The sequence below is a fragment of the Lathyrus oleraceus genome, chromosome 7, assembly GCF_024323335.1.
Source record: "Lathyrus oleraceus cultivar Zhongwan6 chromosome 7, CAAS_Psat_ZW6_1.0, whole genome shotgun sequence".
Classification (NCBI taxonomy): domain Eukaryota; kingdom Viridiplantae; phylum Streptophyta; class Magnoliopsida; order Fabales; family Fabaceae; genus Lathyrus; species Lathyrus oleraceus.
The window spans coordinates 463751609-463778901 of NC_066585.1; positions in this window are offsets into that span (position 1 = coordinate 463751609).

Below are 27293 nucleotides of genomic sequence, written 5' to 3' on the forward strand. Positions count from 1 at the left end.
TCTGGAACTTTTACACATTGACCTTTTTGGACCTGTTAAGACAGCGTCAGTCAATGGTAAGAAGTATGGACTTGTCATTTTTGATGATTATAGTCATTGGACATGAATAAAATTCTTAAGATGCAAGAATGAGTCACATTTTGTGTTCACCAGTTTCTACTCAAAAGTGCAAAATGAATTTGAACTCTAAAATCATTAGAGTCAAAAGTGATCATGGTGGCGAATTTGAAAAAAAACTTTTTGAAGAGCTTTTTGCCTTTAATGGAATATCTCATGATTTCTCATGTCCCAGAACTCCACAACAAAATGGAGTTGTAGAAAGGAAGAATATGACTCTCCAAGAAATGGCCATAACCATGATCAATGAAACAAATATGACTAAACACTTCTGGGGTGAAGCTGTGAATACAGTGTGTTATGTTCATAATAAAATCTCTATTAGACCTATTCTGGAGAATATGAACTGTGTAAGGGAAGAAAACCCAACATTTTTTATTTTCATATGTTTTGATGCTCTTGTTTTATCCTAAATACTAAAGATAATCTGAACACGTTTGACTATGAAGCACAAAAGTGTATTATGTTAGGATACTCAGAACGCTCTAAAGGCTATAGAGTATACAATACAGAAACACAAATTGTGGAAGAATCAATACATGTCATATTTGATGATAAGCTTGACTCTGAAAAGTCAAAGCTAGTTGAAAATTTTGTAGATTTGGAGATAACACTTGCAGGTTATGACGAAAAGACCAAAAATCTGAGGAAGCAAAAAATGAAACGTCAGAAGCACCTGAAGTCACAATTAATCAGAAAACAAGAAATAGACAAAATGTTTCTGAAGAATTGATTCTAGAAAATAAATATGAACCTGTCAGGACATTCAAAGGCTCTAAAGAAACACTTCTGGAACTAGTATCTCTGATAGAGCCAACATCTTGTGAAGAAGCTCTTCAAGAAAAATAATGGATTATGGCAATGTAAGAAGAACTTGATCAATTTTCCAAGAATGATGTCTGGGATCTTGTACCACGACCCAAGGGAACCCATGTGATTAGAGCCAAATGGGTCTTCAGAAACAAACTTAATGAAAAGGGTGAAGTGGTAAAAAATAAAGTACCATTGGTGGCACAAGGTTATAGTCAACAAGAAGGTATTGACTACAATGAAACCTTTGCTCCAGTCGCTAGGTTAGAATCTATTTGTCTACTTGTATCTTTTGTTGTAAATTACCCTATTAAATTATATCAGATGGATGTAAAAAGTGCGTTTCTGAATGGATATATTTTTGAAGAGGTGTATGTCCATCAACCACCTAGTTTTAAAAACTCAAAATGTCCAGAACATGTTTTTAAACTGAAAAAATCTCTCTATCGTCTGAAACAAGCTCCCAGAGCTTGGTATGAAATACTAAGTTCTTTTCTTCTAGAAAATGATTTTATTAGAGGCAAAGTGGACTCCACTCTCTTATCTAAAAACATCATAAACGACCTTATGATCTGTCAGATATACGTTGATGGCATAAGTTTTGGTTATGCTAACCCCTCTGTTTGTCAAGAATTTTCTGAGCTAATGCAGGCTAAATTTGAAATGAGTTTTATGCAAGAACTAAAGTTCTTTCTGGGGATTAAAATTAATCAAACATCAAATGCTACATATGTATATCAAAGCAAATACATAACATACATTCTGAAGAAATTTGAAATGTCAGAAAGCAAACTAGCAAAGACTCCCATGCATCCTACTTACATTCTGGAGAAAGAAGAGGTAAGTCAAAAGGTTTGTCAGAAACTCTATCGTGGTATGATAGGTTCTATTCTCTATCTGACTGTTACGCGTCTAGATATATTATTCAGTGTATATCTTTGTACCAGATTTCAGTCAGATCAAAGGGAATCTCACTTAATTATTGTTAAGAGAATCCTAAGGTATCTGAAAGGAACACCTAACCTGGGCATGATGTACAAGAAAACATCAAAGTATAAGTTTTATGGGTATTGTGATGCAGATTACGCTGGAGACAGATTGGAATGCAAAAGCACATATGGGAACTGTCAATTTCTGGGAGGAAACCTCATCTCATGGGCTAGCAAAAGACAATCGACCATTGCACTGTCAACTGCAGAGGCAGAATACATTTCAGCTTCACTATGCAGCACTCAGATGCTCTGGACGAAGAATCAGCTTGAGGACTTTCAGATATATGAGAGTAACATCCCTATCTTTTATGATAATACCGCTGCCTTATGTTTAAGTAAAAATCCAATTTCATAGTCCCTTTCTTATTTAATACACTGTCGTTTTGCGTGCATTTTGGTTAGGTATATATATTTACCACATTTCTCACTATCATACTTTTCACTCACAACCTATACAAACCCTCTTACGCTCATTTCCTCTGTAGCTTCAACAGCCTTCATCTTCATATAAATCTTCATCTTCTATAACTTCAAATGGATCCTCAACAACAACAGGTCTATGAATACTCTTAGCAAATGGATGTTGCTGAGCAACGTGCTGAAGCTCCACATCAGGTTGCTACTTAAACTGCTACAACTTCAATAACTGCATACAAAGAACCCCACGTTCTTGACCGCCCCCTCACATAAATCTAGCCACTCCGTTTGAAAATCTGGAAGTACTATGTGAACTGCTGATTGATTTTGACAACCTTAAAAGAAATGGTTTTGATCTTACTGAAGAACTTGAAAATCAAGGTTGGGGAAACTATTTCCAAAGGCTCTATGGTCCAGTCTACACCTTCTTAGTGAAGGAATTTTGGAGGTTTGCGGACTACGACGATTACTGTATAATGTCATACGTTCTGGGGGTGAAGACCGTTATCAAGGAAAAATCTATAACAAAGCTGTTGAATATGGAGTCTGTGGGAGGAAGAAGAATCTAAAACATCAATCCCATGGCAAAGTACATGTCCCAAGAAATCATCCCATCCATCTTCGCTCAGAACTCTGAGAAGAAATCTTCCAATAACAAGGAACTTCACCAACATCTAAGAGTTTGGTTGAAGATAATCATGGGAACCATCTACCACCGTCCAACATCAAATTCATTGGACTATATCAACACAAGACAGAAGTGCATTATGCACTGTCTGCATAAAGGGTTGAAGCTGAGTCTCCCCTCCCTCCTCTTCAAGTATCTGAGGGATTCAGTCAGAGACACCAGAAACAACATGAAGCCCATAAATTACATCCCTCTAGGGAGACTAATTTATGACGTTCCATAGAGAGTGGAGTGGTAGATCATCTGATCTTGCTCAACATGATAGAATATGTAACAGTGGATGTAGGAAAACCTCTAAACGCCAGGAATCTGATAATTATGGGGCTCATCGACAAGATCAGAGCCAAACCTATCTTGGACACCTCTTAGGAAGCTCTGAAGGATCAGAGGAAGATACCAAATAGATTATATCTTTTCTCCAAGATTGATCCTTCAGAGGTTATCGCTCACTACCTTCAGGATCTGGCTGAACAAGATATTGACATATCTAAGTTCTCTATAGTATGGATACCAGAACAACCTCCAAACTTCATGAAGATGAAGAGAGAGCCCTCTAAGAAGACAAATAATAAGAAGACTATGAAGCTGGGAGAATCTTCAGCAACTCATCCGCCTGTGCCTCTAAGAACCTCAACTTCAAGTAAGTCTCCTTTATATGAAGCTCCCTTATCTTATGGGTCTAGGAAAATTCTCTCATCCTTGCCTCAACCACCTCCAACAATCTCTCCCTCTGAACCCTCTATCCCCATCCAACTATCCTCAGTAACTAAAACCTCTGAACCCCATGTTTCTGACTCATCCTTACCTCTCATACCTCAATTCAACCTAACCTCCACCTCACTCCCCATTTCTGAGGCTTTACTTATGAACGAACCAATATCCCCTCATTCCTCCACTCCCAACTCTCCTTCATACTATGACCTCTTTTCTGACACTGAACATTCAGACGTCGCTGATCCTACCTCCCACTCTGGCACAATTCCAAGAAACTTCTGAACAACCTACGTTTGTTCCAGAAACTTCTGAACTTATACCAACTCCCTTTGCACCCTTAGAAAACCTACCATCTACCTCTAAACCAATACCACCACCCTTTGAAACCCTTCCACACATTTCAGAACCCTCTGAAACCCTTCCACCAACCTCTGAACCCATTACTGAACCTATTTCTGAACCCATTTCTGAACCCACCTCTGAACCTATTCCTAAGCCCTATAGGCCAATACTTTTGGTACTTGTATCAAATTATTTATTAATAATAAAAGGCTTTTTCTTTATTATGGTTGTTTAATAAAGTCCCTAGAATAGCTAGTCCGTTTAATTTATCAAGTGTGACTTAATCATGAGATCACATTAAACATAAGGACACTATTCTTAAAGTATCCGTAGTCGAGCCTTATTGTGAAGTGAGATAACATTAAAGCATTAAGACTATTACGTATATAGACTGATGATCACATCTCATGGATCATGGATAAGGAGTTATCAAGTCTTTAACATAGGTATGAATATTAAGAGCAATATTTATACTGGATTGACCCGCTATGAAAATACTATATAGAATGTTATGCAAAGTGTCATAAGTTATTCTCATGGTGATAATGGTGTATACCACCCTTCGACCTGAAACCACTATGGACCCTAGATGTAGAGTCGAGTGCCTTATTGTTGATCAAACATTGTTCGTAATTGGATGACCATAAAGACATTTGATGAGTACTTCACAAAGCATGCTAAGGGACATGAGTGACCTAGATGAAATTTGCCCATCCTACGTAACAGGATAAATGTCTATGGGCCTAATATCGAACAGGACAAGGATGACACGGTCTATGCCTTGTGTTCAATATAGACATAAGGGCAAAAGGGTAATTGTACACATAAGTATTATCACAAAAGGATTTGTCAAATCACATGACATTTTCGTGTCTTGGGTAGCAGTGATGTGGTTCTAGATACCGCTCAGTGTTTATTATGTTAAACACGTGATTTAATATAATTGCCAATGCCGCGAAAACCTACAGGATCATACACAAAAGGACGGATTGATGAGAGATAGAGTAACTAAGGAACACCGTAAGGTACGGTGCACTTAAGTGAATTGTAGGACATCGTAAGGTACGATGTACTTAAGTAGAATACGAAATATGGTAAGGTACCACACGCTTAAGTGATTTTGGCATATTATAAGATATGGGTCACGTACACTTAAGTGGGCCTTTTAGCTTGCATCCCACACAAGTGGTTCTATAAATAGAACCCTTGTGCAGAAGCATTTGTGCAGTTGCAATTTCGTTTCTCTCTCTTTCTCTCACTCAAAGCCTTCATTCGTAGCAGCTAGCACTTAGATTGAAGGAATTTGTTCATGTGGATAGAGTAGAGGCGTTGTCATCATTCAATGTTCGTGATCGCTCCGTAGATCTGCATCAAAGGTTTCGATCGTCACAAGAGGTAACGATTATATCACCGATCATGCCCATTCGTAAGGATCACTAAAGGAGAATTTTTTAAAATTCCGCTGCGTTTTGGATTGCCCTTCTCCTTCAGTGGTATCAGAGCCACTTACGAAACCATGCATCTGATAGCTGTTTATTTTCTGTATTTTCTGTATTAGTATGATTAAAAGATAGAATGAATCAAAGAATAAACTAGTAATTAAATTTGGCATCATGTATGTACGATTTGGATGGTTGATGTTGACTATGCTTGGGAATCCGACATTAGTATGGTGAAGCAGCGATACATCGATCGTCCATAGGTTACGCAATTGAGATTGATCAAGTTATATATATGATATAAGTAATCCTGATGCAAAATACGGTATATATGATATATTGTTTCTGTTTCGTTCATTTCAAACACTTAATGGTTGTTTTCCTTTGAGCGATCAATGGTCATTTACTTCTTGATCCGACATTAGTATGGTGAAGCAATGATGTGTTGATGAATCATACTGAATTAACAATCGAGGTGTGTTTGACGGTCTGAAATTGGTGCATTATGGTTAATGACAACACAAGGGTTGTGTTGTCAAAGAGTTATGCGATTAGGGTTTTGACTGCGCAAGAGTTGTGCTTTAAAGTATCAAGTGTTGATGTGAAAAACGACGTCTATTTCAAATGAATTATTCATTAAAATTTGAGTCAGGGCGCTTCCCCGCAACCCCGCAAGGGGGCGCTGCCCCTTGACCCCCGTCCGCTGATCGTTCAGCGGAACCCCCGGCTAACTCTGCGTAGTGTGATCGGTCACCGAAATTTAATTTGGTTTTAATTAATTAACAAAATTAAAATTAATAATAATAATGTGTTTATTATTATTGTCTTGTGGTGATCGGTATTGGCCTTAGTTTTCCTTTATTTTGTTTTGGGATTTTAAAATACGACCTGCGTGTCGTGCCTCTCTTTTAATCTCTTAATGTAACTTCTTTTCTCATCTCACTCCCTCGTATGTAAAACAAGTTTCTTTTATGTAATGTAATGTTATGAAGAAAGAGAAGAATACAATATCAAAGGAGGACAACCTTGAAGGTCTTGCTTGGAGAAGCTTAGATCGTTATTAGGTTAGCTTAGGTTCTCTCATTGGCTTGGGAGAATAATTGGGCTAGGGGCCATAACTGTTTCATTATGTATGTTGATGCATGTGAATGTATGTTGATGCATGTGAGAGACGATTTATATGATAAATAAGCCAGTGAGATCAGAATAATTGCAAATTCCCTCAAATTAAATATTAAGTTTATGCTTTCCAAGTTTTATCACTCATCATGACTAGTATCGGATAATGTAGGTTTCGCCTATGCGAGGTGCATGTTCTATATTAGTAAGGTGCGATGGGATAATTGTAATATCCAATTGCTAAAACAATGGGTCAAACTTAACTAAACAAATTATTATAAGATTATATATGTTTAGAAGCAAGAGTTGGAAATGATCCATGTGATGGATTGGAATAAGGAGTTATTCACCCAACTAAAATATTCGAGAGTTGTATTAGATACAACTGGAAGGAGTTCCTACCTAAATAACCTAGTTTTGTGTAATCCGCCTACTCGGACTTAAAACAAAGTGAAATGTGGATCTCGACCCACTAGAAAATCTTCCAACGGGATTTTCCGAATCAAATGGTGAGGGTCATTTGTTTTGAGTAAAATAGTGGGATCATATTTAATTAAAGGCCTAATTAAATATGTTATTGATACTTACATTTTAATTATTTTCATGTAGATTACCATGAAAACAAACACCTCTAACAACATTTTGCGATCAATCCTTGACAAGGAAAATTTGTCTGGGACAAATTTTCTGGATTGACACCAAAATCTGAGGATTATCCTCAAACATGATAGAAAGTTGTATGTCTTGGAGAAACCTGTTCCTGAAGAGGAACCTCCTAGTTCTGCACCTAAGGCAGAAAGAGATGCTTATAAGAAGCATGTTGATGATGCCAATGAAATTGCCTGCCTCATGCTAGCTACCATGAACTCAGAGTTGCAAAAGCAACATGAGAATATGGCAGCGTTCAATATGATCGAACACCTGAAGATGCTCTATCAAGAGCAAGCAAGGCATGAAAGGTTTGATGTTTCAAAAGCCCTTTTTAAAGGCAAGTTAGCTGAGGGAGCCCCTGTAGGTCCCCATGTGCTCAAGATGATTGGGTATGTGGAAAACCTTGAGAGGTTGGGTTTTCCCCTCGGAAAGGAACTTGCGACTGATTTGATCTTGCAATCGTTGCCAGATAGATTCAGTCAATTTGTCCTTAATTTCAATATGAATGATATGGACAAATCTCTTCCTGAAATGCTAGCCATGTTAAGAACTGCTGAGCAAAATCTGAAGTCAAAAGGAAAGTCCATTCTGATGATCGAAAATGGAAAGAGACAGAACAAAAGACCCACCAAGCAGGGTGATAAAGGGAAAGGCAAGGAAGTTTCCAAACCCAAACCCAATGTTGCTGCTTTGAAGCCTAGTGGAGGCACAACAAAGGAAGGCACCTACTTCCATTGCGGTAAGACCGGACACTGGAAGAGAAACTGCCCAAAGTACCTGGAAGATAAGAAGAATGGAGTAGTGACTTCAAATTCAGGTATTTTTGTTATTGAAATTAATTGATCTACTTATGCATCATGGGTATTAAATACTGGATGCGGTTCTCACATTTGTACCAATGTGCAGGGGCTAAAAAAGAGTAGAGATTTGGCAAAAGGTGAAGTTGACCTACGAGTTGGCAATGGAGCAAAGGTTGCTGCTTTAGCCGTAGGAACTTATGTATTGACTTTACCTAGTGGTTTAATAATTCAGTTAGAGAACTGTTATTATATACCTGCAATTAGCAGGAATATTATTTCCGTTTCTTGTTTGGACAAGTTTGGTTTTTCATTTATAATAAAGAACAATTGTTGCTCAATTTATTTGAATGATACGCTCTATGCTACTGCACAAATGAACAATGGACTATATGTCCTTGATCTTGAAACTCCCATTTATAACATTAATACTAAAAGGATGAAACCTAATGAGTTAAATCCAACTTACCTTTGGCATTGTCGATTAGGCCACATAAATGAGAAACACATTTCCAAACTCCATAAAGATGGACTCTTGGAATCTTTTGATTATGAATCATATGAGACATGCAGATCTTGTTTAATTGGAAAGATGACAAAGTATCCATTCACAGGAAAAGGTGAAAGAGCTAATGATCTTTTGGCCCTCATACATACTGATGTATGTGGACCACTGAACATACCAGCCAGAGGAGGTTTTTAGTACTTCATCATATTTACTGATGATTTCAGTAGATATAGTTATGTGTATTTAATGAAACACAAATCAAAGTCCTTTGAAAAGTTCAAGGAATTCAAGAATGAAGTACAAAACCAACTAGGTAAGAATGTTAAAACTCTTCGATCAGATCGAGGTGGTGAGTATTTAAGCCTAGAGTTTGATGACCATCTGAAAGAGTGTGGGATCTTATCCCAACTTACTCCTCATGGAACACCCCAATGGAACGGTGTATCTGAGAGAAGAAATCGAACCCTGTTAGACATGGTCCGATCCATGATGAGTCACGCCGATCTTTCAAACTCCTTTTGGGGACGTGCACTATTGACAGCAGCTTACACACTTAACTGTGTTCCATCCAAAAAGGTTGAGAATACATCATATGAGATATGGAGTGGTAAGAAACCGCATATGTCTTACATGAAGATTTGGGGTTGCGAAGTTTATGTGAAAAGACAAATTTCAACTAAGCTTGAGCCCAAATCTGACAAATGCTTATTTATGGGGTATCCTAAAGAAACAAGAGGGTATTACTTTTACAATCCTTCTGAAGGCAAAGTGTTTGTCGCTCGAACTGGAGTTTTCCTAGAAAAGGATTTTATTTCCAAAGGAATCAGTGGGAGGAAAGTAGAGCTTGAAGAAATTCAATAATCACAAAGCATTGATACACCTATGGAGGAATTAGAGCGGGAAACACAAGTAGTTGTGGAAGAGCAACCTGCTCAAGTAGAACAAGACCAGCGTAGGTCAAGCAAGATACGTCACCTACCTGAGAGACATGGATATATCATAACTGATCAAGGTGATGTATTACTCATGGATCAAGATGAGCATGTGACCTACCAAGAGGCCATAACTTGTCCCGAGTCTGAGAAGTGGCTAGAAGCCATGAAATCTGAAATGGATTCCATGTACACAAACCAAGTTTGGACCTTGGTAGAACCTCCTGTAGGAGTTAACCCTATAGGATGCAAGTGGGTCTTCAAAAAGAAGACTGACATGGATGGTAAGGTACATACCTATAAGACAAGACTGGTTGCAAAAGGATATAAACAAATTCATGGGGTTGACTATGATGAAACCTTTTCACCAGTTGCAATGCTTAAATTTGTTCGGATTTTACTTGCTATCGCTGCATATCATAATTATGAAATATGGCAGATGGATGTCAAAACTGCTTTCCTTAATGGGAATCTTCTTGAGGATGTGTATATGACACAACCTGAAGGATTTGACATACTAGAAGAAGCCCAAAAGATATGTAAGTTACAAAGATCAATCTATGGATTGAAGCAACCTTCCAGAAGCTGGAATCTTCGTTTTGATGAAACAGTAAAACAATATGGATCCATCAAGAACGAAGATAAGCCTTGTGTCTACAAGAAGGTTAGTGGGAGCATGATCATTTTCCTGGTATTATATGTAGATGACATATTACTCATTGGAAACGATGTCCCTACCCTACAACAAGTAAAGTCTATGTTGGGGAAATTCTTTTCTATGAAGGATCTAGGTGAAGCGGCCTATATATTAGGAATCAGAATCTATAGAGATAGATCACAAAAAATGCTTGGCCTAAGTCAGAGTACATACATAGACAAAGTACTGAGACGCTTTAATATGCATGATTCCAAGAAAGGATTCATACTTATGCAACATGACCCGTGTCTATCAAAAACACAATCCCCTTCAAATAAGGAAGAAATGGATCGCATGAATAAGATTCCATATGCATCTGCAATAGGATCTATCATGTATGCCATGTTATGTACTCGACCAGATGTCTCGTATGCTTTAAGTGCAACGAGTAGGTACCAATCTGATCCCGATGATGCTCATTGGGTAGCTGTCAAGAATATCCTTAAGTATTTGAGAAGGACTAAGGACTCATTCTTGATATATGGAGGTCAGGAAGAGCTTGCTGTAATTGGATACACCGATGCTAGCTTCCAGACAAATAAGGATGACTTTAAATCGCAGTCTGGTTATGTATTTTGCTTAAACGGTGGCGATGTGAGCTGGAAAAGTTCAAAGCAAGATACAGTTGCTGATTCAACAACCGAGGCCGAGTATATTGCTGCCTCAAGTGCAGCAAAGGAAGCTGTTTGGATCAAAAAGTTCATAGTGAACTTGGCATAGTTCCTAGCATTGTGGATCCCATTGGTCTCTATTGTGATAACAATGGTGCTATCGCACAAGCTAAGGAGCCTAGATCTCACCAACGATCCAAACACATACTTAGGCGTTATCACCTCATTCGAGAGATAATAGATAGAGGAGATGTGAAAATATGCAGAGTACGTACACTTGACAATATTGCTGACCCACTGACAAAGCCTCTTGCGCAGCAGAAGCATGATGGCCATACTAGATCTATGGGCATTAGGGGTATGCCTGATTGGCTCTAGTGCTAGTGGGAGATTGTTGGTGTAAGCCCTAAAGGCCAATACTTTTGGTACTTGTATCGAATTATTTATTAATAATAAAATGATTTTTCTTTATTATGGTTGTTTAATAAAGTCCCTAGAATAGCTAGTCCATTTAATCTATCAAGTGTGACTTAATCATGAGATCACATTAAACATAAGGACACTATTCTTAAAGTATCCGTAATCGAGCCTTATTGTGAAGTGGGATAACATTAAAGCATTACAACTATTATGTATATAGACTGATGATCACATCTCATGGATCATGGATAAGGAGTTATCAAGTCTTAAACATAGGTATGAATATTAAGAGTAATATTTATACTGGATTAACCCGCTATGAGAATACTATATAGAATGTTATGCAAAGTGTCATAAGTTATTCTAATGGTGATAATGGTGTATACCACCCTTCGACCTGAAACCACTATGGACCCTAGATGTAGAGTCGAGTTCCTTATTGTTGATCAAACATTGTCCGTAACTAGATGACCATAAAGACAGTTGATGAGTACTCCACGAAACATGCTAAGGGACATGAGTGACCTAGATGGAATTTGCCCATCCTGCGTAACAGGATAAATGTCTATGGGCCCAATATTGAACTGGACAAGGATGACACGGTCTATACCTTGTGTTCAATATAGACATAAGGGAAAAATGGTAATTGTACACATAAGTATTATCACAAAAGGATTTGTCAGATCACATGATAGTTTCGTGTCTTGGGTAACAGTGATGTGTTGCTAGATACCGTTCACTGTTTATTATGTTAAATACGTGATTTAATATAATTGCCAATGCCGCGAAAACCTACAGGGCCACACACAAAAGGACGGATTGATGAGAGATAGAGTAACTAAGGAACACCGTAAGGTACGGTGCACTTAAGTGAATTGTAGGGCATCATAAGGTACGGTGTACTTAAGTAGAATACGAAATATGGTTAGGTACCACGCGCTTAAGTGATTTTGGCATATTATAAGAGATGGGTCACATACACTTAAGTGGGCGTTTTAGCTTGCAGCCCACACAAGTGGTTCTATAAATAGAACCCTTGTGCATAAGCATTTGTGCAGTTGTAATTTTGTTTCTCTCTCTCTCTCTCTCTCTCTCTCTCACTCAAAGCCTTCATTCGTAGCAGCTAGCACTAAGATTGAAGGAATCCGTTCGTGTGGACTGAGTAGAGGCGTTGTTATTGCTCAACGTTCGTGATCACTCCATAGATCTGCATCAAAGGTTTCGATCATCACAAGAGGTAACGATTATATCACTGATCTTGCCCATTCGTAAGGTTCACTAAAGGAGATTTTTTTTTAAATTCCCTTGCGTTTTGGATTGCCCTTCTCCTTCACCTTTCCTACTCTGGCACAACTCCAAGAAACTTCTGAATAACCTACGTCTGTTCCAAAAAATTCTGAACTTATACCAACTCCCTCTGCACCCTTATAAAACCTACCTCTACCTCTTAACCAATACCACCACCCTTCGAAACCCTTCCACACATTTCAGAACCCTCTGAAACCCTTCCACCAACCTATGAACCCATTACTGAACCTATTTCTGAACCCATTTCTGAACCCACCTCTGAACCTATTCCTCAACCCTCTAACCCTGACCTTACCCTTCCAACCCTGGATGAGAGCTTTGCCAAGTTCTCGGAAATCACTACTGCAAAACTCATGCAACTATCTGAAGAGTCCAGTCTAAGTGACGATCCTTCTAAAGTAAGGACCCACTGGAATGGATTTCTCAGGTGGATGACCTCTGAGGTCTTCAAGCTAAAGGGAATCTTTGAACAAGTCAGAAATGACTATATCAGAGATGCTGAGGAAAGACTTGAGGCGGGCCTGGCGCATGAAGCTGAGGAACGGTCCAGAAAGGAAGCTGAAGAGAATGCCAAAATAGAAGCTGAAGAGAGGGCCCAATTAGAAGTTAAGGAGAAAGATTCCGTTGAAGTTGCTGCTGCAGAAGCTGAGGCTAAAACTAAAGCTCACACTAAAGAGGCTGCTCGCCTAGGTGCAGAAGAAGATGCAAAGACTTCCGAGGTTACTTTGACACGAAGTGAGTCATCAACATCTGATATCTCACCTCTGGTACTGAAGACTCTAGAAGAACTTCAAAAGGAACAACAACTGGTGAGAGTCAGACTCGACCAACAAGATTTAGTCAACTCCAGCATCCAGAGCCTGCTTGCCCAACTGCTTCAGAGGATGCCTCCTCCTTTAAACCCTTAGGCACTCAAGGACTAATTGTTTGTACTTGTTAGTTCTAAGAGTTTTTGCCTTTGAGGATTTTTGGCTTATATGTTTTTCTCTTATGTGTATCTCTCTCTGAACTTTAAATGAAATGGTTTGTTGGCTTCTATGTTTGTCTCTTGTTTTTACTTTGTTCTTTTTGAGTCTGACAAAAAAGGGAGAAAGAAATACAGTTTTATGATGAAATAAAATATCTAACTCTCAGAATACACTGCTCATATCCTAATATCATAAATAAATTGCGTAGTCTAAGTGCTTTTATATGAACAAGGACAAATGAATCAGTATATGAAAAATAAGCAAAACAACCTAAGAAACTCTGGTAAGAAACACTCTAACCTTGGAAACCCCTCAGATACAAATAACACAAAAAAAATTTATGTGTATTAGACTTAGGGGGAGATTGTCAATCTCAGGGGGAGTCATACTATATCTGACTCTGATTCAATTCTTAATCTATGTCATGTAAAGTACCATTGTTTCCTCAGAAATCTAAGTTTTTTTCATCATCAAACAGGGGGAGATTGTTAGAACAAGATTTTGGTTCTGCAATATATCTCTAAGTTTTTATGATAACAAAGAATGAATTTGGTACCCTAATAAATTTATCTATGTGTGCAGGTTTCTAAGGTAAAATGAATCTGATAAAAACAATATCTAACATCAGACGAAGTCCAGAACAGCTGATCCAACAACGAAGATATCATATCTGACTCCAAACACACACTTCTGAGAGAATTATCTACATCTGAAGATTGTAAATCTAAAGACTTTAAAGACTCTACATCTGAAGACTGTAAAAACTCTGAAGACTTTACATCTGTAGACTCTGAAGACACTCTATCTGAAGATCAATCAAGCTGACACTGAAGACTACTCAACAAACAACTATTTGAAGAATACAAGCTCTGCTCAAAAGACTCTGAATTCCGCTCACTTTGATTCGCGTCACATAGATCATCTGATTCATCAAAACAGAAACTTAATCAAGAAGTATTCTAAGTATGGTATGAATATATACATGGACAGTATTGACTACACTCCAAGACTGCTATGGAAAGTCCAAGAAAATTAATGTCATTAAGTCCCATTATTGGCAAGATATCACCATCAATTTTCTCTCCAACGGTATCATCTCCAATAACTATAAAAATGCCTCACCATCATCATACCAGTACACGAAGCTATTACACAAGAATTCTACAATACATCTTGAACAATATCCTAAATACTGGCTATTGTAAAATTCAGTAATCACACAAGAGTTCTTGCTCACAGTGTGATCATTGATCATCTGTTTTCAATTGTGTTCATACCGCTTGTCTAGAAGCACTAAACACTCACTTGTAATTCTCTCTAGTTGTTGTGGTTCCTTAACTGACTTGTGAAGTCTGTAGACTTGAGAGGGCTAAGAGATCACTGAAATCTTAGACGATTGTTGTAATCTTTCAAGATTATTGGATTAAGTCCTTATTGAAGGGGAAATCACCTTGGCCGGGTGGACTGGAGTAACTTTGATTTTCAAGCGAACCAGAATAAATTCCTTGTGTTATCTGCTTTTATTTTCTTGTGTGCGGTGTTGCAAAAGTTTTTATTTACAGTAAAAACAATTCAAACCCCCCTTTTCTTGTTTTTCTCCACCTTTAATTGGTATCAGAGCTTCAACTCTATTATTGATTTTTGAATTAAACACTTAACAGTGTAGAGAGATCCAACGTGAGCAAAACATCATGGCTAATACAAATGAAAGAGATAGCTACAATGCTAAACCTCTAGTGTTTGATAAAGAGAAATTTGATTATTGGAAGGATATAATTGAAAGCTTTTTACTAGGATATGATGCTGATCTATGGAACATTGTTACAAATGGTTATGAACCACCCATATCTACTCTTAGTATCGCCATTCCAAGAAGAAAAATGAATGATGATCAGAAGCATAATTTCAAGAATCACCACAAAGCCAAAACTATTTTGTTGAATGCAATATCCTACAATGAGTACGAAAACATTACTAACACGGAAACAACTAAAGAAATATTTTATTCCTTAAAGATGACTCACGAAGGCAATAATCAAGTCAAATAGACTAAGGCTCTGACCTTAATCCAAAAGTATGAAGCATTCAGAATGGAAGATGATGAAGCTGTTGAGGTAATGTTTTCTAGATTCTAAACTTTAGTTGTAGGACTCAAGGTTCTGGACAAAGGATACACAACAACAGATCATGTCAAAAAGATAATCAGAAGTCTTCCAAAGAGGTGGAGACCTATGGTTACTGCTTTAAAGTTATATAAGGATCTGAACAACATAAGCCTTGAAGAACTTATCAGCTCCCTCAGGAGTCATGAGATAGAGCTAGAGGAAGATGAACCTTATAAGAAAATCAAATCAGTAGCTCTGAAGTCTAGATCAGAAAGAAGAAAGCCAGGAAGGAACAAAGCCTTTTAAGATGAAGAAGAAGACAATGATGACTCTAAGAAGGAATATTATGATAATGAAGAGGAGTTATCTCTTCTATCCATAAGAATCAAACAACTCTGGAGAAAAAGAAATAATAACTTCAGAAGACCCAGACAGAAGGAAGATCGTCCAGAGTCAACCTCCAGAAACAGACCCAACAAAGAGGTAACCTACTATAAATGCAAATAGCCTGGACACTACAGAAATGAATGTCCAATCTTGATAAAGACAGTTCCAGAAAAGAAGGATTCAAGAAAAACTCCTTCAAAGCTAAGAAAAAGGGACTTAGGGTGACATGGGATGACTCTGAATCTGCCGCTTCAGAATCTGATTCTGAAGAGGAACATGCAAATGTTGCTTTCATGGCTACCACATCTGGAAGTTCATCTGAAAAGGAATCTGACTCGGAAGAGGTATTCTCTGACTTTTCTCGCTCTGATTTGGAAGCTTGTTTATCAGAATATCTGATCTTGTATCAGAAGCTTTAACTGAAATTTAAGAACCTGCAAAATGTTCATGAAGAGACAATTGAAGAGTGTGATAAGCTTTAGAAAGAAGTTTATGAACTTAAAGAAAACAACTTTATCCTTGAAAAATAAAATGGATTTTCAACCAAAAAATGTTCAAAACTTGAAGAAACACTTTCCAAAGCTCCACCTACTTCTGACACCATCATATATAAATATGAAAAAGCTTTTCATAAATTTTTGAACAATGGGCTTGAAAGAAGAAAAATCGCTTCCATGATTTATGGTGTTAGTCACAATAAGAAAAGAGGAATTGGATATGACTCTGATGAAGATGATTTAAAACCTTCTACATAAAACAAACTGAAATCTCCTTTTTCTTATCATTACTCACATGCACAAACACATAAATTTAATAATGCTAGAAAATCCAAAGTTTTCAGAAACTCTGGGAGAACTAATTATAAAGGACCTAAAAGATTATGGGTACCAAAAGATAAAATAGTATATGTTGCAGATATCTTGTGCAACAGAGTTAAAACACCAATCATGGTACCTGGACTCTGGATGCCCGCAACACATGACGGGAAGAAAGCATATGTTCCAAAGCCTGGAACTTAAAGACGCTGGCTTCGTAGGATTTGGAGGAAATCAGAAAGGAAGAATTAGAGGATCTGGAATAGTTGGTAATGGATCTCTTCCTTCTATTTATGATGTCCTTTATGTTGAAGGATTAATGCATAACTTGTTATCCATATGTCAATTAAGTGATAACGGTTACGATATAATCTTTAATAAAAAAATATGCAAAGATATTAATCAGAAAAATGGGTTAAGTAGGACTCTTCAACTTCTTCAAGAGGAACCAATATCTTCATGACCATGTCGATTTCTCTACCGATTTTTGATTCGAATTATAATCCTTGTCGTATCTCGAAAAATACGATCCCTCGCGATAATCACGAAAAAAATGAACTGAACAGAGTCGTCACCAAACTTTATTTATTCCAATGAAGGAATAGGTAAATATTGATAAAACCTTAAAAAATGGAAAATGGTCGTCGCAACCATATTCGGGCCAGGATTCGATTACGCAAGGAGAAGGTATTAGCACCCCTCACGTCCATTGTACTCAACGGGAACCTTTTAGTCTAATTTGCAATTTGAATGTTAGTTAAATGTTGTTTGTTTTCTTAGAGTGAATAAAAGATGTGAATAGAGAAATGGATGGAAACCTCTAAAGGAGAAAAAGGGAGGTTTTTTATTAGTGTGCTCGTCAAGATCTTGCAATCTCGTTCCTACGTATCCTTATAGTGCAATAAGGAAATCAGAGCATTCGTAGTTCGGGGAACTACGATTTGTTTGTGTCTTTTAATGAACATATGTTTAGATCGTGTTCTAAAGGCTAAACATTGACTTGTCTACTCTCGACGGAGGCTTAAACACTAGTTTGTTATGCGTGTTAGAAATGATTAAATAGTGTTCTTTTGAAAATGTTTTGATAAGTTGGATTTAATATGTTGGAAGTTTTATTTAAATGACGATTACTCGGATAGTTGAGTAAGGAAACTCATATCCAAATAGTCTAGGAGAGGAATCAAAGGCTCTAGACCATCTTCCTTTTCATCCTTGATTACAAAAGGGTTTGAGAATAGTTAAGGTATTTTAAATGGATGACAAATACTCGAATGATCGAGTAAGGCAACTCGTATCCAATCATTTGGGAAACAGAATAGAAGACTCTATACCACTTTCTTTTTCATCTAAGTATTCATGAAAATAAGTTTGTATATGGTTGATGTTTTTTAGATGAACGAAAAACATTCGAATAATCTAGTAAGGCAACTCATATCCAAGCATTAGAGGAGAGGAATCGAAGGCTCCAGACCATTTCCCTTTTCGTTTAGTTTATTATGAAAATGATTTTATTTAATCGAGTTTAGGAGTTTTTAGAGAAATGATAATTGTTTGAATAATCGAGTAAGGGAACCCGTACTCAATCAATCGAGGAGAAGAGTTGAAGGCTCAAAACCATCCACCTTTTCATTTCTAAATGGAATGGTGTTTAATCATGATTAGGTATTTTAATTTGATTTGAATAAAAAAATACTCGATGTTGGATCAAGGTTTGGATTTGTGTTTGAGATGAATTGGATTATATTTGGTGTATCAGTCATTTAATCGATTAATCAAAGTCGAATAGGTCTCATTGTAATAAAGCCCAAGAGTAAGCTATGTGAGGTTGATGGAGATGTTAAAAGCAATCGACTTACAAGGGTGCTTAAAGAATGGGCATGATATTGAATCGAGAAATATTTGTCATTTAAATGGTTTAATCATGATCATAATGCATCATACATGGTCTATAAGAAATTACATAAATAAATCAAGCACAAGGCACTAATTCAAACAAATATCAAAGAATATGAATAATTAATTAGATATTTTAGTAAAATTATCTCTAAAGTGAAGTACTGGGTTTTTGGTGAGGTTTATGGCACTAATGTTATCACATCTTATTGGAACAACTCGAAGATTAAAATTGTAACTGAGTTTTTATTTTATCCAGATAATTTGAGAGTAATAACTACCAATAACAATGTATTATTCCTTAGTTGTGGATAGAGTGAGACTTGCTTGCTATATGTCAGAAAACAAGCGATTTTCCAAGTAAGTGACATGTACAACTGGTACTTTTCCTATCCAATTTACACCCAAAAATTCAAAACTAATGTACCCAACTAAGTCACAATCCTCCCCCTTAGGGTACTATAGATCCATTTATTATGTGCTCGTGAGACATCCCAAGACGTGTTTTCTGCACTAAGATATAATTCTTTTAGGGATTATTGAAAGCATACACAAATACATACAATGAACATGATATCATGATGATATGCAGTAGGATAGAAAAGAGAGTTTATCATACCTCAGTATTTTCTTTCCTCAACTGGTTTTCCATTCTCATGCTATTTGAGGTTACATGAGATTGACATTGGTATTGCTATTACTTTAGATTTTTCCATGTAAAATATCTTTAGTAACTCTTTGAAATATTTTTGCTTGATTTATTAAAGTTTCTACATTAGCTTGATGAATTTGAAGTCCTGGGAAGTATCAAAGCTCCCCTATCATTGGCATTTTACATTCGTTATACGTCATTTCAGAAAAATCCTTGTTCAAGGATTAGTTAGTAGCACCTAAGATGATATCATCAACATAAATTTGAACATGTAAAATGCCATGCTCGACTTTCTTGATAAAAAGAGTTTTATCATCTTGTCATCTTTGAAACTTGTTTTCAAGTAAGAACTTCCTTAGACGATCATGCCAAGCTCTATGAGCTTGTTTCAGATCGTATAAAGATTTCTTAAGTATGAAAACATGATCAAGAAAGGCCGAGTTGGTAAAACCTGAAGATTGATCAACAAATACCTCTTCTTGGATGTAACCATTTAAGAAAGCACTTGTTACATCCATTTGAAATAGTTTAATGTTCACGGTGCAAGAAAAGGCTAATAGAAACCTTATGGCCTCTAATTGAGCAACAAGAGCATATGTTTCATCAAAATCTATTTCCTTCCATTGACTTTATCCTTATGCAATGAGTTTGTCTTTATTTCTTAAAACATTACCATCTTCGTTTAACTTCTTACGAAATACCCATCGGGTACCAATCACTTGATTAACTGAAGCTTTGGGTTCAAGTTCCCAAATGTTATTTCGTTCAAATTGATTTATTTCATATTGCATGGAAAGAAATCAATCTTCATCAATGATAGCCTCACCAATTCCTTTTGTCTTATATTGCGAAACAAAATCTACAAAGTGACTTGCTTTGTTGAGGGAGTGTCGAGTAGTGACCTCCTTTGAGATATCTCCAATAACATTTTGAATATGATGGTCTTTTTTGTCCTTTATTATTTTCAAAGATATTTATGATCTCAAGAAGAATCTATATTTTGATCTTAAACATGTTCTTCATTTATGACTTAATTCAGACTTTGACCTTGGTCTACTTCTTGATCAGTTTATTCTTGATTTGTCTTTTCCAAAATACTTGCATATTAAGTAAAATCTACTTCTAATGGTTTAGGATTAGTTTCATCAAAGTTAATGTGAATTGAATCATCTATTGTCAGGTTTCTTTTGTTAATAAAAGCTTTGCTCAAAGTGGAATATTCTATGAATATGCCTTCATTTGCTTTTGCATTAAAATTTATTAGGTTATGTTTCTTGTTGTTATTGATAAAGTAGTTGTATCAAAATTCATGTAAGTGAGAGACATTTGACTTTCTTCCTTTGTATAGTTCATAGGGAGCCCACTTTAGAATTGGTCTTATCAAGACACGATTCATGACATAAGAAACAGTGCTTACCGCATTAGCCCGGAAATATTTGGAATTTTTTTTCTCATTGACCATCGTCCTTGCAAGCTCTTCTAGAGATCTATCTTCCTCTCTAGTACCCCCTTTTGTTGGGGAGTTCGTGTAGTGAAAAAAAATATGCCTAATACCATTCTCGTTACATAATTTTTTGAATTCCTAGTGGAAACAATATTCTTTTTCTTTAAAATAGGTTGTTACTTTCTTATCCTTTTGGCACACATCACATGATTTATTCTTTTTGAAATGCAAGTCTAGAAGACCGTCTATAAGGTTCTTGCAGACCAACTTGTTTAAGTAGACCATGTGAATGTGAGTTATTCTCTTATGCCATAGACAAGATTCATCCTCGTTACTCAGGACACATACATCACATGAAGAAATTTTAATTAGATCTACTATGTAGACCTTTTAACTTCTTGAGCTCCTAAATATTGTTTCATTTTATTTAGATTTTATGACTTTGCATCCAGAAGAATCAAAGGTTACATCATTACCTTTGTCACATAATTGACTTATACTAATCCGTACACCCCAAAATTCTCAGAGCGATGTTATAAATCACTAGGCCTGAGAGGTGAAAGTCGGGAGTGTCAAGTACTTGAAAATATAACCAAGTTGCTACTTATGAAACAAATAAGAACCCGAGTTATAGAGATCTCAGAGGCACGTTTTTAGGCGATGAATACAAATGGTGTAGCGACTATAGGGTATATACGTCTCGGATTATGATATGCCCGAGATGACTTACTCAGACACGATGCCATTCACCAGTTATAAAATTATGATTTGTCCGTTACAACATTCTTCCATAAATAATGTAATATTATGAGACCCATCAATAATGGGCAGCTGTAATTGTTACTCCCTCCAGCCTTACTTATAAGCAAAAATCTTCTCATTTTTTTTGTCTTAAATATAAGCAAATGTAAACAAATCTATATGTATTTAATGTCTTTATTTCAAAGGTATCCTTGCATTAATTACTTAATAGTGTTAGTGGAAGATAATTTAACTGAGGGTATACTAGTAATTATGTTATCTCTCTCACATGAAAGAGTGAAATTTATCTTTTTTACTTATAAATCAGGTTGGAGTAGTATTCTACTAATGACCATCAAATCATATTTATGTCCATAAAAAGTAATTGGGTGAGTCTCTTGGAAGTCCCCTAATCGGCTTTAGAAGGATTTCTTCAAATAGGGAAGTCCCCTAATCGGCTTTAGAAGGATTTCTTCAAATGATGTTTTAGCAAGAACATTTGACGTCCACGTGGGGCTCGATAAAACTAACCTAAACTTCAAGTTTTAACTTTTAATCTTACCAATGGAGAAAATGTTACATTTTTCGGATGTTGTTCATATTCTTACCATCACTTAAGGAGTGGATTCATTTTCCTTTTCATATTTAATTATATGATTTGCGTTGATTTCGTCTTATCTACTAATGTTAAACGTTGATTTTTAATTCTCTTTTTCATGTTAACACTTCAAGGAATTCTTCCATTAACTTCGGCAATGGAAGACTCGGTGAACCGTTCGGACTTTGGGAAATCGCCGACACCATACCAACTTCCAGACGCTGTTAGAAAATTCAGTAAAATTAAATGGATCCAGGACTGACTCGTGATTGAGAATCACTTTCCTTAAAAGTATTTCAAGCACTCTTTTATTATGTCTTAGAGTTGGAAAATGCAAGAACACTCAGGATAATATCAGCCTTAATTTCGAGTCTGCACAAGACAAGTGAAGAACCAGAAATGCAAGGAAGGTTTTTCTGGAATTTTGGAAGAGAAATACGTTTTTAGTTCTTGTGTTATTTTTCTGAATAGAATCATATATTTATAGGAGATATGGATGTTGTTTCAAAAGTTTGCAACCTTTGATGAAACAACACCATTTCACCATAAAACACAATGTTTCATATATGACACTATTTCATGAAAAGATATGAAAATTGAATTCAAAATTCAAACAAAACAATAACTAAAATTCTGAGCACTAATAAAAATGCAGCATGCCGGCCGAAGGCCAAGTGCTCAAGTGCCGCCTCTACGCCCCCGGTCCCGGAGCCGGTGTCGCCAGTGGCAACACCGGCGAGGGTCCATTGGTTGTGTCAAGTGGCATAATGCTTGGGACCACCACATGTCCATGTGGCACCTTATTCTCTTTGTTCCTTTGGTGAGTTAAAGTTCCAAAGCATTTATAAATGCTTTAAAGGATGTCTCTACTTTCTATGTGGGACTTAAAGCAAAGCATTAAATGCTATTTAACTCTTTTGTCATTTTGGAACTAATATTGCAAAACAATTTCCAACAATCCCCCACTAGTTCTAATAATGACAAAAAATCATTCCAGATAGTGAAATATAAAAAGTGTTAATACAGTTAGGTATCTTTCGATTTTAAACTTAACCTTAGTGAGGATAACGCAAAGTTTAATCGGAATGTTTGGTAGCAAAGCTTTTAAACCATTAATCCATGGGATCAGACCGGCGTTACCTTACACACACTCTTTAAAGGTTCTTCCTTTACATATCTCGCTTAACACTTATTTATGGCCATATGCTATCCTTTTCATGAATTTTTCATGAGAGAAACTCCAACTCTCACTTTGAGACGGCACCATCTCAAAATTCACATAGGTGAGGTTCATATAGCATCCTTTCCAATAGATACTCTTCTTCGTTAATGAACTTCATTAAGAGGTTTTGGAAACCTCAACCCTCAATTCAACACAGTCAACCTTATTTCCCAAATTCTTGACTTACATCCAATTCAACGACTTGTTGTTACCCATTGAATCTTGAAGTTAATGTTTTGTTAACATAAGATTGGGTTGCTGCCGCTGTCGGAACTTTTATTTAAGGAGTTTCAACCCCATTCCTCTCGAGGTTGTTCGTACTAAGTCTCTGGTCAGTGGCTTAGTAAACGGATCTGCTAAGTTATAACATGTTCGTATGTAGGTGAGTGAAATGATTCCATCCTTAATCAATTTTCTTACGAACGAATGTCTAAGTCCTATATGTCTAGACTTTCCATTATACACTTCGCTGAATGCTCTTGCTAATGTGGCTTGGCTATCGCAATGTATCATCACTTTTGAGACATTGTCTTTAGCCAATGGAACTTCCAACAGAAGATCCCTCAACCATTCCGCTTCTTGACCGGTGGAAGCGAGAGCCACGAACTCTGATTCCATGGTCGAAAGTGTAATGCATGTTTGTTTCTTGCTCTTCCAAGAAATTGCTCCACCAGCAAGTGTAAATATCCATCCAGTTGTAGATTTATGGTCTCCAATATTAGATATCCAACTCGCATCAGTGTATCCTTCTAATATGGCAGGGAACCTTCCATAGTGAAGACCAAGGTCCTTGGTTTTTAGTAGATAGCCAAAAATCCTTGTAATTGCCTTCCAATGTTCATTACTTGGATTACTAGTAAATCGACTCATTTTACTGACTGCAAATGATATGTCGGGTCTGGTACATTGCATTAGGTACATTAGACACCCTATTGCACTTGAATATTCCAATTGATCCACTGATCTTCCATTATGCTTTTGAAGTTTGTTGGCATGATCAAATGGAGTGGTTACTTCCTTAAAGTTTAGATGTTTAAACTTATCAAGCATTTTCTCAATATAGTGGGTTTGACTAAGTTCATAACCCCCACTATTTCGCTTAACCTTGATCCCTAAAATTGTGTCAACAAGTCCAAGATCTTTCATCTTGAAAGTAGATGTTAGAAACTTCTTTGTTTCTAAGATTCCTTTTAAATCATTACTAATGATCAACATATCGTCGACATAGAGACAAAGGAATATTACAGTGGTTTTGCACGTCTTTGTGTATAAACACTTGTCACAAGAATTAGGAATAAATCCATTTGAGAGTATTACAGAGTCAAATTTTTGATGCCACTGTTTTGGTGCTTGTTTTAGTCCGTATAAGGATTTGACAAGTTTACACACCTTTTGTTCATTTCCAGGAAGCAGGTAGCCTTTCGGTTGTTCCATGTAGATTTCCTCATCGAGATCTCCATTTAGGAACGCTGTTTTAACATCCATCTGATGGATTATAAGATCATTCAAAGATGCTAAGGCAAACAACAATCTAATAGTAGTTGTTCTTGCTACTGGTGCGTATGTGTCGAAGTAATCTATGCCTTCTTTCTGTCTAAATCCTTTTGCCACTAATCTGGCTTTATAAGTGTTTAGAGTACCATCGCTATGGTATTTCTTCTTAAACACCCACTTGCATCCAATGAGCCTTGATCCCTTAGGTAAGTCAACAAGTTCCCAAGTGTGGTTTGATACAATTGAATCCATTTCATCTTGGATATCATCTTTCCAAAAAGTGGAGTCCCTTGAAGTTATTGCTTCCTTATAAGTTTTTGGATCATCTTCCACTTGAAGAATAATCGGAATGCGTTGAACAAAGTTCTTACAATTTCCCTCAACAAGATAAAAGGAAATAGATTGAGAATCAATCTCATCTGGTCCTAGATTCTTTGTTTTCTGAATTCTCTTGCTTATCCTAGGCTCGGGTTGTGGTTCAATGATTATAGGAGTGCCTTCAGTTTGTATTTCTACAATCCGAGAAGAGTTATCTTCATGAGATTCTTTATTAGTGGCCGACTCCGATCCTTTATCCTTTGTGATAAGGTTTTCAAAGAATTCTACATCCCGGGATTCAACAATTACATTAGATTCTAGATTTAAGAGTCTATATGCTTTACTGTGTTGTGCATATCCTACAAAAGCACATCTTATTCCTCGAGGACCCAACTTGGTTCTTTTAGGGTCCATGTTTTTGTAGTATGCCACACCCCCCCACACTTTAAAGTAACCGATATTTGGCGCTCTGCCTTTCCATGACTCATATGGAGATATACCAGTTTTCTTTAACGGAATTCTATTGATTATATGACAGGCGGACAATAATGCCTCACCCCACAAGTTAAGGGGTAATTTAATCAACATGGCATTCATCATCTCTTGATATGTTCGATTCTTTCTTTCTGCCATGCCATTTTGTTGCGATGTTCGTGGTGCCGAACATTCATGTATTATACCGTGCTCTTCACAGAATGCATCAAATTCAATTGAAAAGTATTCGCCGCCCCTATCACTTCTAAGGACCTTTATACTTTTATTTAATTGATTTTCGACTTCTACTTTATAAGTCTTAAAGGCATTAAATGCATCATCTTTATGCTTTAAGAGATATACATGAGTGTATCTAGAGGAATCGCCTATGAATGTAATAAAGTATCTATTCCCTCCACGTGTCAACATGCCATTAAATTCGCACAAATCTGAGTGCACAAGATCAAGTAATTTCGTTTTCCTTTCAACACTTTTGAAAGGCTTCTTAATCATTTTTGATTCAACACATAATTCACATTTTTTGAAATCCTTTATATTACATGAAATTAGTCCAGATTTAATTAGTCTCTTCATAGAACTAATACCACAATGTGTTAATCTATTATGCCATAAAGAAACGGAATCAAGCATGTAAGCGGAATTAGAAATTTTATTAATAATATTATCATTAGTACATAGTTTGATCATTCCCTCTGCGGAATATCCTTTTCCAATGAATACACCATTACGGGTCAAAATAAGTTTGCCCGATTCATATACAGATTTAATACCCGGTTTTCCCAATAAATCCCCACTAACAAGATTCCTATTCATGTCTGGAACATGAAGCACATTTACAAGTGTAACTTTCTTTCCAGAAGTGAAGTTAAGTTCGACCGAACCGGTTCCAACAACTTTAGAGCGGACTTCATTTCCCATTTGTACCTCTTGTCCATCAATTGCTTCAGAATAGGTTTTGAATGCAGCCTTGTCATAAGTAACATGCACCGTAGCACAAGTGTCATACCACCAACCTTGAACTTTTCCTTTGATTGCCATAATTTCGCTCACTGTAGCAATTATGTCATCATCTGATCGAATTTCATTGATCTCATTTTTTGCTTTATTTTTGTCTGCAATCTCGAGCATAGTGTCCAGGTTTACCGCATACGAAACATCCGTTCTTTGGACCTTTATGACTGCCAGAGTTCTTGAACTTGTTATGTTCTTTCTTTGGTCCAAGATGACTCTTCATGCCATCATGTCTCTTCTTTCCCTTGTTGGTCACAGCGTTTGTTTTGAAATGAGTAGGGGGTTCTGATTTCTCCCTCTCCTTCGATTCCTCCACGATTCGAAGATGTTTCTGAATTTTCTCCAAGGAGAAGTCCTCGGAACTGTGCAACAATTTCTTTCGGTAGCCTTTCCATGAAGGTGGTAATTTTGCAATAATTGCACCGACTTGGAAGGTCTCAGGGATGTTTATTTTTACTGCCTTTATTTTATTGACCAGAACTTGCAATTCATGCACTTGGGGAAGAATGGGCTTAAAATCTAAGAATTTAAAATCGAAATATTTAGATATTAAGAACTTCTTCGTACCTTCCTCTTCAACCTTGAACT